Source organism: Protopterus annectens, chromosome 12.part0, assembly GCF_019279795.1.
Source record: "Protopterus annectens isolate FY-2018-M chromosome 12.part0, PAN1.0, whole genome shotgun sequence".
Taxonomy (NCBI): Eukaryota; Metazoa; Chordata; order Ceratodontiformes; family Protopteridae; genus Protopterus; species Protopterus annectens.
This window is the reverse complement of record NC_056746.1, coordinates 1,380,028,754-1,380,042,528: the sequence shown is the minus strand read 5'-3', so window position 1 is coordinate 1,380,042,528 and position 13,775 is coordinate 1,380,028,754.

Sequence of the window (13,775 nt, the reverse complement as noted above, 5' to 3'; positions counted from 1 at the left end):
TCCTATGATCTTATAGAGTCAAAGATGCACATCAGAAAAGACAGTTCAAAGGTAAGATATGCAAAAGTGCATAAACTAGATGTTTCTAACCTAGTTATGGAGTATATCTAGTATCACTTCAAATGTTGGAAGTACAGCTTTTTAATATAGACAGGACCCAAATTGCAAGGAGAGTTAAGGGTAAAAGGAAAAGTCTTAATAAAACTACCAAACCACAATCAGCAACTAGACCAGATCCCAGAAACTGGAGTGTTATGTCAGGATCCATTCACAAGTCTTGTCACTGAATTCTGGACGAGTTGCACATAAGAAAGCTCAGAATCTGAATTTCACATGTGTAGAGTGTTACAGTAATCCAGACCTGAGAATACTATTACTTGAATGACAGCTACCACATTTGAAGATGCAATTCTACTCTAGATTATATTTTAAATGGAAGAATAATATTTTTAAACATCCGTTAGTGGTCCTGAAGTCACAATACATTGGAAAGTGTTACATGCAGATGGTTTGCCTTCATCACAAATTCCAGATAATCATCTCCATAAAAATGTGTGTGGTCAAATAGGGCCTGTTATGGACAAACCATGAGGTCAAATAGGGCCTGTTATGGACAAACCATGTGTGTAAATAGGGCCTGTTATGGACAAACCATGTGGTCAAATAGGGCCTGTTATGGACAAACCATGTGGTCAAATAGGGCTTGTTATGGACAAACCATGTGGTCAAATAGGGCCTGTTATGGACAAACCATGTGGTCAAATAGGGCCTATTATGGACAAACCATGTGGTCAAATAGGGCCTGTTATGGACAAACCATGTGGTCAAATAGGGCCTGTTATGCACAAACCATGTGGTCAAATAGGGCCTGTTATGCACAAACCATGTGGTCAAATAGGGCCTGTTATGCACAAACCATGTGGTCAAATAGGGCCTGTTATGCACAAACCATGTGGTCAAATAGGGCCTGTTATGCACAAACCATGTGGTCAAATAGGGCCTGTTATGGACAAACCACGGCATGTACTATTGCCGACTATTTACTTGATTGATTAAATTTAAGTTGAGTATTATTTATTTAGCTGAGGATAAGAAGGTAAATAAAAATATATTGTGTCAACCATTTTTATAAGTTAAACAGTTATGAGACACCGTAATTGTTCTTTGTACAAAAATCATTATACCCAGAGGGAAAAAAAGCATTAAATTCTATCAAGATGTTGAGTTTTTGTCCTATTTCTTGATGTTAGAAAGCAAAGTGTTCTGAAGTCTGCACATTGCACAAAACATTAGCAATGTCATTGATTGTTTAATAACTGAGTCCAAAAATGACATCATGCATTTATTTATGATCCTCCTTTATTATCACCTAAACCCAGGACCAAAATGCTTATGAATAATTCTGTCCTACAATCGTTATAGAAAGATCAGACTAACACTATGTGAGGTAAATTATACGTTCTGTCTATTACATATTCACAGTGGGTGACTATCTGTCTTACCATATCAACTTTTCATTATGTTGCCAGATTGTTCTTCAGATTTCTCTTCTATGTGTGCTTAGTAGCTAGTCAGCCATTCCAGTAAGTAAAGTCAGACAAATGAGGAGAGGGTCAGTTAAATCTCACCTGCACAGTACTAGCAGTAAATATTTCTACCTTATATAACTTACCTCAGTGGTAATGTATATCCTGAATAATAAGGTACCAAAACATGGAGCTTGATGGCATCCCACACCCCAACAGGTAACGCCCAGCAATATGTTCACATGTGAGACACTCCACTGAGAGGGTCTTGAAAGGAAGGAGAAAAAACATCCAAGAACTGTGAAAAGAAGACTGCAGTGGATGTGAAGATACACTAGTGATTGCAGTGAATGTGAAGATACACTAGTGATGCACAGTATGAAATGTCACTGAGAGCTCAAGTCGGCACGAGATAAAATATAATCTTTGATCCATCTGAAGTGAGGATGTCACTCACTACTTAAGAAAGACAAACTCATTACTATACCCAGTTCTAGAACCAAACTTTCATGGAGCAAGAAGATCACATGATTTAAGAGAACATTGGAGAAGGTACTAGAGCCTTCTGTCACGGTTTAAAAAATTACTCTGTAAACCTGGTTCAATCAAATACACAAATCTCGCATGATCTATGTGATGCTGACATAAGATCCACAGATGCTTAAACCTTGGTTGTCCAGGTAGTAGATAGCTGTTCCCTACAAGACTAAGCCAGAAAATGTTTGGGCATATGGTCCACTGGCATTTGGTCCCTGGCTCTCTTCACTACAGAAATAGTAAATTCCTTACAGTGGATGAAACCTGGAGGGCATCCAGATAGATAGTGGGTGGTAGTAAAGGGTTCATTCTAGTCTGGTTGTTAGACTCCTGGCATTTGGGATGGGAGCAGTCATAAATCCTGTTCCACTGTTGCTACTGAAGTTAATGCTTGTCCTTTAGGACCCTACAGTACAAGCACTGGGGTGGTAGGGAAACCCAGAGGACCCAATTGGGTACCATTCTGTGGAGTGGAAGGAAAAAAACTGTGTTCCTGCTGCCAGATGACAGGTTGCCCTAGTCAAGATATAATGCCTGGACCTCCTGGGGGGTACTACCTGCTGCTGTGTGGTACCCAAAAGAACAGCCATCATTTTAAACTACTTAACATTTTATTCCCACTGTTCCCCGTTCTCTATCTTTCTCATTCTGTTTAGGGAATTTAAATGCAATAAGAAAGACAGAAAAAACAGAAGCCTTGTATTTTCAAGAACAGCCTGCAAATAACTATCTCTTCCTGTTGTAGTATTTTTCTTAAAAGGGGAAGAATTCTCACAATATACTTTTCAAATGTAATTTTAGTTTAATACTGTGGACCACCAGAAAATGATATATTCTTCAAACTACTTTCAGATCTTATTGTGTATAAATGATTATAAACTAATCAAAGTTAGTATATGACTATTCACTGAGGCAGAAATAGAGTATCCATAGAGCTGTACATGCAGTTATTTCTGCTTTTGAGATGAACTCCTTCTATTGGCTTGACACATGACATGAATATGTGCAGACATGTTTATAAGGATGTCCATCTGCTGAAGAGATTAGCCTGTAAGACTAATGTCCATCTTTGGTTTCATCCCAGTCATCTACGGATGCCTGTGACAATGTTCCTTACATCAGCATCCAGCAGTGTGCATGGTGAACCAATAGCAAATGTGATCAGGTCTGTTGTAGGAACAGAGTGGGGTACCAGCAGACTGAAAAGGGGCATATAATTATCTCCTTGCACAACTTTGTGGGCAGGAAGAAGACGGATATTTATTTGCCTGTAACCCTACAGCCATACCTTAAAAGATTACTGAAAAATTCTGTTAGATTCTTTATTTTGTATAGCAGAAGCCCATCATGACAGATTCTAAGAAAAGAAATATTGTCAGTTTATCCAGATCTAGTACAAGAAACAGGTTCCCTCTAACAGTGAGAAAAGTAATATAAGGATAGAAGAAGGCCTAAGCTTCAGTAATGTTTTTTGATACTATATATTATAAAAGAAAATAAAGACAGTGGGTTTTAGGACTCAAACTGCTGAGATAACTGCGGACCTGCTTAGCTGACTGCACACAGAGGAACATAGCTTGAGGGAACTAGTGTGTAAGAAACCAGTGCCAGGGTACCTGAGGTTTTTGTTGGAATGCATCCTGCTCAGCATATTTGTATATGTTCATAACGGGATGAGATAATGTATTTGTATATGTTCATAATGGGATGAGATAATGTATTTGTATATGTTCATAACGGGATGAGATAATGTATTTGTATATGTTCATAACGGGATGAGATAATGTATTTGTATATGTTCATAACGGGATGAGATAATGTATTTGTATATGTTCATAACGGGATGAGATAATGTATTTGTATATGTTCATAACGGGATGAGATAATGTATTTGTATATGTTCATAACGGGATGAGATAATGATGTAATCTGTTCATATATGACAGTAAGATTGGGAAAGTGGGCCCAGATGGATGAGGCAGAAAAACTTTTACTTCTACAAATAATACATTTTGAGTTTCGACCACTCTGACGGGACCAAGTTTTCTTCTTTTAATTTCTTTTCTTTCCTAGTTGCTTCCCTTAAGTCTACATGTCTTGTTCTAATATCAACCTCTTCCTGTGGTCAGGCATTTCTGATCCCTTATGAAACAGTCTTACTTCTCTACCTATAACTGAAAATATGTTTTATTTATTAAGCATTTGTTTGCATACTTAGTTTCAAGTGCAGCTCACTTCACAATTTCTTTGGACTTTTTTCCTAACTTTTAATCTTTGTTAAAAAAAAGCATTTAAAATTGCTAAACATTGAATCTTGTCTTAATATTGCACAATCAATTCAAAGAAGATAGCTCAGTACCAAAAAAAAGGGGGGGGGTAGATGACAGCAGATTATCCATCTGAGGTCTCCAGGTACATTCTAGGAATCGTTATTATCAAGCCAAGTGCAGATGGTGGAGACGACCGTGTTGTGTAAGTTGCAGTATGTAAGTGCCAAGATCAACCAATGCAAATTCCACAGAATATGATCAAAGCAAGATGTCTCATTCAAACCTTTTTCTGAAGACTTCTGAATGCAGTTGACACAATCAATGCCGTATTCATAGTTCAAGATAAAGACGACTGCAATCGGCAAATCAAACTGAGATCAGTGCAAGAACATACATTGAATGATCATTAGTTGGACTCAAATGCTGAAGTTAGGGAAACAAAAGGGAATGGTTATAGTTGACCATCTGTTTGCTTATCACACATAGGATAACCTCCAAACACACCTTATTAAATGAATGAAACATGAAAATGAATATTCCAATCATATCAGTACTCTACCTGGTATTTTCGGTAATTTGATATTGTTGCAAATTCAGAGCAAACAGTATATAAAACAAATAACAATCTATGCAAACAGTATATAAAACAGAAAACAATCTACTCTGTTTGTACTTCTGAAGATATTTAAAGTCTGATTGGTTACATCCATCCATCCATCTACAACCCCTTTTTCCCTATTTTGCACCTGGGGTCTGGGTGTCACCTCAACAGTGACAATCATCTACAGCCAAGGTTTACATGCCTGGGTGGCTAGCCCTGAAGTGGTAGTACTTCCAGACCACACACTTGCATGCACACACACACCTATGGTCAATTTAGAGTGCCCAGTCAAATTACTGGCAAAAGATTTACAATAAAGTAATGATTATGAAATATGAATGTCTAATGATTGTAAATATGAAATATGAATGTCTAATGATTGTAAATATGTATGTTCACAGGAAATATGTATTGACTGTACCTTCTACACTGTAATGACAATGTAATTCAACCTGTCCTTTCCTTTGAATACCACCTGTTTATTGTCTGAGATTATCATGTAATAACTTTGAAAGTCCATGTTAACTTTTTAACATACTCTGTATCGTGTTGTACTGTTTGTTCTATGTGAAGCTTTTCTCCCTGGACCGCCACTGAAAAAGGACATGTGTCCAGTCGGACTTTCCCAGTAAAAAAATGTAAAATAAAAAGTAAAATAAAAAATAAAATACTGCATGTCTTGGAATGTGGGAGGAAACTGGAGCACCTGAAGGAAACCCAAGCAAAGACAGGGAAGACATGCAGACTCCACACAGAAGGCACTCCAGCTTAGAATCGTACAAGGATCCTCTTGATGTGATGTGACAACACTATCCTCTGCCCCACTGTGACACCCTCTGATTGGTTACTTGAAAAAAGAAAAAGTGCAAAATAAGCACTGGATGTTGATGAAAAAAAGAAAATGTCCCAGGATATATTGTATATGTGTTAAGAGTATGGCACTATTCCACAGTATCTGAGTATAACATATCTATAGTATAATCTAATTTTATTAAATGTGATTAACAGGAAATTTTAATAAAATAAGTTGATCCCTCTTCTTTGTTAATATGAGCATTAGGATCTTTAACATCCATCTGAACTTCTATCAATTCGGGGATGCATTACACCTTAGTGTAATATCTCATCCACAGAATATTGCCTCTGGATTGTTACATCCACCTCATGTTATAGTGCAGTCACATTACTAGACTATGAATGCAGACGCCTGCTGCAGGTATAGAACATACAGCCTTCTTAACCTCCCACATCAAGGGTTAATGTGCAATGCTGCAGAGCCACTAACATTGATAGAACCAATAGTCACAATTGGTGAGGGTGGATTGTCAGCATTGCTCTCTCAGTAATGCTTTGTTTGGCATGCTCTGATGTTATTCTCACAAAATAACTGCTAATCAAGTGGGACACAAAAGTCCATTTCAATAGATATTACATAAATAGAATGCAAGAGTTGTAAATTGTCAAATCATAAGAAAAATATTATTCTATTGTAGGGAAAATGTCTTGCATTTGCTATGCAAAAGCAGATTACAGAAAAAACATAAATATCTTCATGACCTTTCTTCATGAGGCATGATCACAAAGCAAAAATATTAATAATATCAGTGAAACCTAATGAAAACTATAATTGTCTAGCACATGGATTTCACTCAGACAATGCAGCTCCATATCTAATCCAGTTTCCACTACAGAATCCAGTTCATCAGTCAAGTTATTTCATCAAATCTGATTAGATCTTAATTTGCGACTCTGGGTGTGCATCCTGTTTTGAAGTCTGATGAGTAACCACATTCCCGTCCCTACACATCTACACCCATTTGGATTACTCCTTGACAAAACATTTACAATGCAGTATAAAATTACAGTGGTTTCCACTCCTTCACTGCCTTGTGCTTCATTATTTTATAGTCCTTACATTTTAACCACTACTGGTGCAGCATTGTGCCACTTATGTAAGTCAGATTGCCCTTCAGCACATTTCTTCTACATCTTTACAGATTTTATTAAAATGGTGCGCTGTTTTTCTCATGCTTGAAAACATGCTTCTTAAATCTGCTGTATTTTGCTCAGTCAGCAAACTCTAATGTTCATTTGTTTACTTATTTATTTATTACGTCCAACTGGGCAGAAGCCCCTTTTCAGTGGAGGCCTCAGGGAGAAAACCTCCAGCATGTTACACTGAATATATTCACAAGTACAATTCAGTTATTCCGCGGTGGTGCAGCGGTAGCGTTGTTGCCTTACAGCAAGAGGTTCTTCCGTTCGATTCTCGGCTGGAGTGCGGGGAGTGCCTTCTGTGTGGAGTCTGCATGTCCTCCCCGCAGTTGGGTGGGCATTCGAAAAACATGCGTAAATGGGCGTGCTTTCAGTGAAGGTTGAACATTGAGCTGGCACCTCGGCGTTCATGAAAATCTACTGCCAATCATTAGCGGACCAGAGTTCCACTGTGGCAACCCCTAACCAGGAAAAGTCGAAAGACAACAGCAACAACAATTCAGTTATTCTGACTGAAAAATTACACAGCATTAACATACGATGCTCAGATGTACTTAGAATAACAATACAAACAATAACATAAAACATGCATTCAACAGATAGAAAAACATAGGGTATTCAGAAATAAAATCATAGCATAATTATGTTCAGGTCGGAAGACATAGCATGATATGGCACAAAATATTCAGAAATTGATGTAGGTTCCATTTCATAAGATATGATGCATAATGAAATACAGCAGACCTTTAGCATATAATCTTAGTCAGGAGTTTCACAAGAGCAGAGCCATGTATGCATAGAGTATTACTTAAGTTCAATTTTGAAGGAATTTAGGTTTTCAATTTGTCTTAGTGAGAACAGAAGAGAGTTCTACTTCCTAGCAACACAATTAGTGTCACCTGCTGAATTTTTGATTTAAATATTATAAGTAGCAGTTTGGCCCCAGAACATAGATTTCTTTTAGGGGTGCTTGAGTGAATGAGAGACTCAAGGAAGCAACTCTCAACATAAAAACGGCACCTGCTTGTTTCCTTTTCACGTTTAAAAGCTTGTAATCGCATGTCTTTAAATTATCTGTGAGATATACTTCCTTTAATAAAAGGGCAGTATTTTATCAGTGTAACAAATTATATTATACATCATTCTTAATAATGCATATTCAGTACTTAATAGGAACACTCATTACAGTTTTTAATGTTGCTTACTTTGGTTTAGACATCATCATCATCAGCCCCCCTTTTTCCTATTTTCTACATGGGGTTGGGGTATCGTGTTAACTGTCGCCATCTCACTCGATTCAGTGCACACTCCTGCCTTCTTCAACACTCATGCCTGACTGTCACAGATAGTCTTTCACACAATCCATCCACCTCTTTGCTGGGCATCCTCATTTCCTCTTACCTTCTTCCTGTCTGTCCCAAATCTTCCTCACCAGATTGTCTTCTGCTTTTCTAACCATGTGCCCAAACCACAGTAATCTGTTCTCTGCAATTGGAGCTACTTTGGCTTCTGCTCTTATGTTCTCATTTCTTCGTCTGTCCCACAGTGTGCATCCTACCACCTTTCTCAGGCACTTAATTTCCATCACCTCTAGCTTCCTCATCCGTTCTGCCTTTACTGCCCAGGTTTCTGTACCATACAGTACTACTGGCCACACTACTGTCTTGTACACCTTACTTTTCAGCCTCTTTGGCATTTTTCTGTCATACACTACGCCTGAGACTCTATGCCAGCTGGCTGTTCCCCTCTGATTCTAGCTTTGACCTCTTCATTAAGACTTTGCTTCTCCTCAGTCACCCCTCCCAGATACCTGAAGCTATTTTCCTGTTCCACTAACTTCCCTTCTATCTCAAGTTTCAGCTTCTTCTGATTTCCCGAATTTGATGCCATTACCACTATCTTATCTGTGCTTATTTTCATCCCATGTGGCTTCAGTTTTTCATTCCATTCCCCTATCCTTTGCTGAAGTTCTTGCTCAGAGTCTGCCTGTAATGCTACATCATCTGCATACAGTAACTTTGTTGATAAGTCCCCTCCAATCTCTTTGCTAATGTTGTCCATCACCAGTATGAACAGCAGTGGGCTCAGATGTGGACCCTGGTGTACACTCACTCCCACTGGGAACCCCTCTGTGAGGCCAAACACTGGTTGTACCTGAGTCGCTGGGTCCTTGTACATAGGCTGCACTAATTCTACCAGTGTTTCTGGGACTTTGAACCACCGCAGTACTGTCCAGATCAGCTTTCTTGGGACCTTGTCATATGGTTTCTCCAAGTTTAGGAATGCCCAGTTGGACTCTTTCCTCATCTCTAATTTCTTCTCAACTATTTCTGTCACTGCAAACATCGGGTTAATTGTGTTGCAACCGGATCTGAATCCAAACTGCTCATCTCCAATCTTATATTCTACTACTCTGTGTATCTGTTTATCAATCACCCTCTCCAGGACTTTCATGCAGTGTGATAGGAGTTTGATGCCTCTGTACTGCCTATAGTTGTGGATGTCCCCTTTGTTCTTGTACACTGGCATGAGAATCTTATTCTCCAGTCATCTGGGATGCACCTTTCTCTCCACACTGCTATTAGTACCCTCAGGAGATATTTCTCCCCTATCTCACCCAGAATCTTTATCATATCTGCTGTGACCTCGTCTTAGCTTTCTGCCTTCCCTGACTTCATCTTCCTTAGTGCTGTTCTTACTTCTTCTAGGGTGGGCTCCTCTTCTTCTCTCATCGTAGGCTGTTTCTGGGGCAGTACAGCTTCTGTAGGGTTCCCTTCAATCAGAAGCAGCTGGAAATACTCCTTCCATCTGCCCTCGATGTCCTGTGGACTGGTGAGCAGGTTGTTGCTAGCAGCGCTTATGAAGGGTGTCTGACTATCTTCTTTTTCTGTCTTTGTCTTGCAACCTGATATAGTTTCTCTGTACCATCACTGAGTCACTTTCCAGAAGTTGGTAGAGTGCCTCCGATGCCCTATACTTTGCTATTGCAACTCCTATCTTAGCTTCTTTGTTAGCCAACCAGTCGTCTTTCCTAGTCTGGTCAGTCTTTTCTATCTCCCATTTTTTCCTGCAATCCTTTCTTTTGATCACTTTCTGGAATTCTGCATTACACCACCAGCTTTTCTTAAGTACCTTATTTCCATACCTGGCTCAGCCACATATCTGTTCTGTAGTCCTAACACATGCTGTTTTGAGGCGCTACAATTCTTCTTCAACTCCACCAATTTCCTCCTCTTCTTGGGGTGCTAGTTCCCTGAGTAGTTCCTCAAACTGTTGTACTTTCTCTACAGTCAACTTCCAGGTTTGATTGTGGTAACCAGTAATTTATGCTGTAGGTTGATTGTTTCACTGGGGATGACTTTGCAATAATGGATTCTACCCCAGTGCCTTTTCCTTACTAGAAGGAAGACTATCTGAGTTGCATGTTGGCTACTCTTGTATGTGATCTTGGGTCTATATCAGAACATCGAAGTATTAAAACTTTGAATGTTCTGATATCGAACACTATTCAGTGAACACTAAGAATAGTGAAGCTACAGAACAGTAAATTCTTTCCTTGGGAAAGAATTCGGTTGGCCGTTTCTGTGGCTTCGCTATTCTTAGCGCTGTGGTGGAAAGTTACGGGTTGGGTTCAGGTAAGTGTGCAATTGTTTGTACATTAGGGTTAGGGGCGGGTTAAGTGAGTCAGGGTTAGGGTGCGGGTTAGGCGTGTGTGCGATAGTGACAGACTTTAGGGTTAGGGGCAGTTTAAGTGAGTTAGGGTTAGGGCGCAGGTTAGGTGAGTGCGCGATAGTGATGGACCTTAGGGTTAGGGTTTGGGTTAAGGTAAGTGGGTAGATAGTAGTGTATGTTTAGTTTAGTGTAGCATTAGATGTAGGAATTTAAGTGTAAGTGTATGGTTGCTGTTTGTTTGATGTGCTTGTGTTGTGTGTATGTGTTTCGGAGCAGTGAATATTTTCCATGGGAAAAAATTCGCTGTTCTGAATGTTCGATATTTTCATGTTTAGATGTTTTGGGGCCAATGAAATAACGTTCACTATTTTCATCTTTCGATAACGTGATATAAACGCGATCTTGTGACTGTCTCTCTTTCGGAATCATGTGTTAGCTACTATCAAAACATTTGCAGATAGAAGTATAGAATGGCTTCTCCTTCTTTATTCCTGCTGCCCCACCTGTGTGGACCCAGGCAGTCCTCATATTCTTTTCTGTCTCTCCCAATATGTGCATTCAAGTCACCCATTATCAACACCAATTCATGTTGTCCTGCTTTATCTAGTAGGTCCCGCAACTGCTGTTTGAATGCACTCTTTTCCTCACTATCACAACCCTGCTGTGGGGCATAAGCTGAGTTATGAATACTGCCCTAACATAGGCTGAGATTATGAATACTACTCTATCATAGGCTGTGATTATGAATACTGCCCTAACATAGGCTGAGATTATGAATACTACCCTATCATAGGCTGTGATTATGAATACTGCCCTAACATAGGCTGAGATTATGAATACTACCCTATCATAGGCTGAGATTATGAATGCTAACCTATCATAGTATGTGATTGTGAATACTGCCCTATCATAGGCTGAGATTATGAATACTGCCCTAGCATTACATTGGAGTCTGACTACCATGAGTCTGTCATTAATTCTAATGATATCCCTTACTGCCTTCTGAAGCCTCTCTTTCACCACAATTCCCACACCATTTCTAGCCTGTCCCTCTCCTGAGTAGTAGACTCTGGATCCCAAGCCAAGTGGTTTTGCTGCACTGGCCTTCCATCTCATCTATTGGATACATTGGATGGCCAGCCTCCTCCGTATCCTCGTGTCATCCAGTTCCAAGCTGCATCCTGTTAGTGAACTTACATTAAGCGTAGCAATTTTCAGTTCATGTTTGGAAGGTTGGCTGGTTTTATGTCCAGCATTCGTTCAACAGAGCTATTCCAGGTAACCCAGACTGGGCAACTAGACACCGGCCAGCCAATGGCTTATTTTTACAGGGCTGCTGGGCTTTATGGTGGGCAGACACTGGCCAATAGGGTCACATACACCCCTCCCACCATTAGCATGGGTCCATGTAGTAGGTCAGCAGTAACTACCCATGTCCATTTTGCTGACGTTAGTCAACATGACCGAATCACCTAGAGACATATTTTACACCATTGCGTGGCCAGCTCTGGCATGGCATGCAGTCTGTGTTCCATATTCTCCTATCTTGAGGATACTGCGCACCACAGTAGATGCCCAGAGCTGTTGGTCTGTACAACTCTTCTACCATTAGGGCACCATGTAGAGTCTGTGCTGCTGCCCACAGCTCCATTCATTGGTGAGGTTGTGTTGGAAACACTTAGCATGTTTTTTGGAGGTGGAAGGAACCCCACAGAGACACAGGGAGAACGTGCAAACTCCAAGCAGGCATTTGGTTTAGATACTATGCATTATTTATGAAAGGTGACCATTCCAACATATTGTTTGCATATTTTTTCTTGACGTGAAATGACACATGGCTAATGAATTTGATTATTTGTATTCATTTTCAAAGGCTTGGATTTATAAGCTCCTTACATGAGACATAATCAAATTGGCTGTTCTTCAAAGAGCAAAAATGGCTGCATGAGATCCAGAGACACAACAGTTCTGGATGCTGCCTTCATTAGTGTCTGCAACAGCAGAGTTCTTCAGTGGATGGAGAAAAGAATTGTGATATAAAGCTGGTTCTGCTAGCTTTGCAGTATCATTGAAGACAGACCTGGGATGGCTACAAATGTGGCTGGCACTGCTATGCTTCTGACTCTGTAAAACAGCTGTCATTTACTCCTATCTCTTATTTATTTCTGTTGGCACTGTGATTGCTGGTGTAGGACATGATTGCACATTATTCATGCCACTGAGTATCCCTACATTGCCCCCTACACTGCCCCAGAGGTATTAAAATAAGCTGCATTAGCAGCTTTGTGCATGAATTTCATGTTTATACAGGATTACAGCACTGAAGTGATTATGGGAACTGTTAGATGTTACAACGAGTCTATCCTTTCTTTTATGCATGTGATGGGGATGACATTGTTATGAGAAGGGTAGTCGCTACAGCTGAAAATGCCATACGGCAATTAAACTGATATTAGTATCATGTTTAGGATGGATGTACTGTGGGAGTGGGTGACATTGATATGGGCCTGTGTTACTGGGGTGTATAGCAGAAAGGAAGGAAGATTATTAAATATACTGTATATACTAGACTGATTTTCCTTCAGCTGGCCAACTAACAGAAATGTCGACATCCTGAAGGTAAACCACTCTACCTCTAAAATGGAAAAGTTGACTTCCTAGTACATATGAGCCTAGGCTGCTTCTCAGCACATGCAAGTACTACTTAAAAAAACATAAACAACATCCCCTCATGCAGGGGGATGTACCCCTCACACCTCCTGTTAATTATGAATACTAACCCTGAGATCATACAATACCCAGAGAAAGGGAATATTCCCTTACCCATGGACTGTTGATCTCGCACACCTGTCAATTATTTCTATAGTTGACTAAATGCAGTTGATTAAACAGATGTCGACCAAACTCACTGTCAACCGAACCCACAAGACTACAGTGCTAAAGAGGGATGTGGCTTAGTTTCTGTGCTGTGCTCAGAATTGGTGTGCGGTGTTAAGGGTTGTATGTAAAGTTCATGATAGTAATAGGGTGGGTGACAGTGGTCTGCACCTAAGCTGCTGGGGGAAAGTACACTTTCACAAGGAGGATTATTACATTATCAGTGCACACAGAATGTGGGTGCTGCTGGAAGGGAACAGGCTGCCTTAGTTTATCCTCCATACCTGAAATCAGTTT